Raw genomic sequence first — 215 nt, 5'->3', positions numbered from 1 at the left:
TTTTAGTGATATGGTAGTTGAATTTTATGAGTTAATATAATGTCTACTAATAGTAAGGTGCAGTAAATAGATGAACACATTAGATTTATCCTGGTTCCCCTTATAACCAAGGGTACGTCCAGTCCTCTTGCACACCACAAGAGATTGATCCACTAATTGTCAGAAAATGTACAACTCCCACCCTGGGATTCTTGCTACAAACTTCTAACAACACT

This window comes from Cicer arietinum, chromosome 7 (assembly GCF_000331145.2).
Source record: "Cicer arietinum cultivar CDC Frontier isolate Library 1 chromosome 7, Cicar.CDCFrontier_v2.0, whole genome shotgun sequence".
Lineage (NCBI taxonomy): Eukaryota > Viridiplantae > Streptophyta > Magnoliopsida > Fabales > Fabaceae > Cicer > Cicer arietinum.
This window is presented reverse-complemented; position numbering follows the sequence as displayed.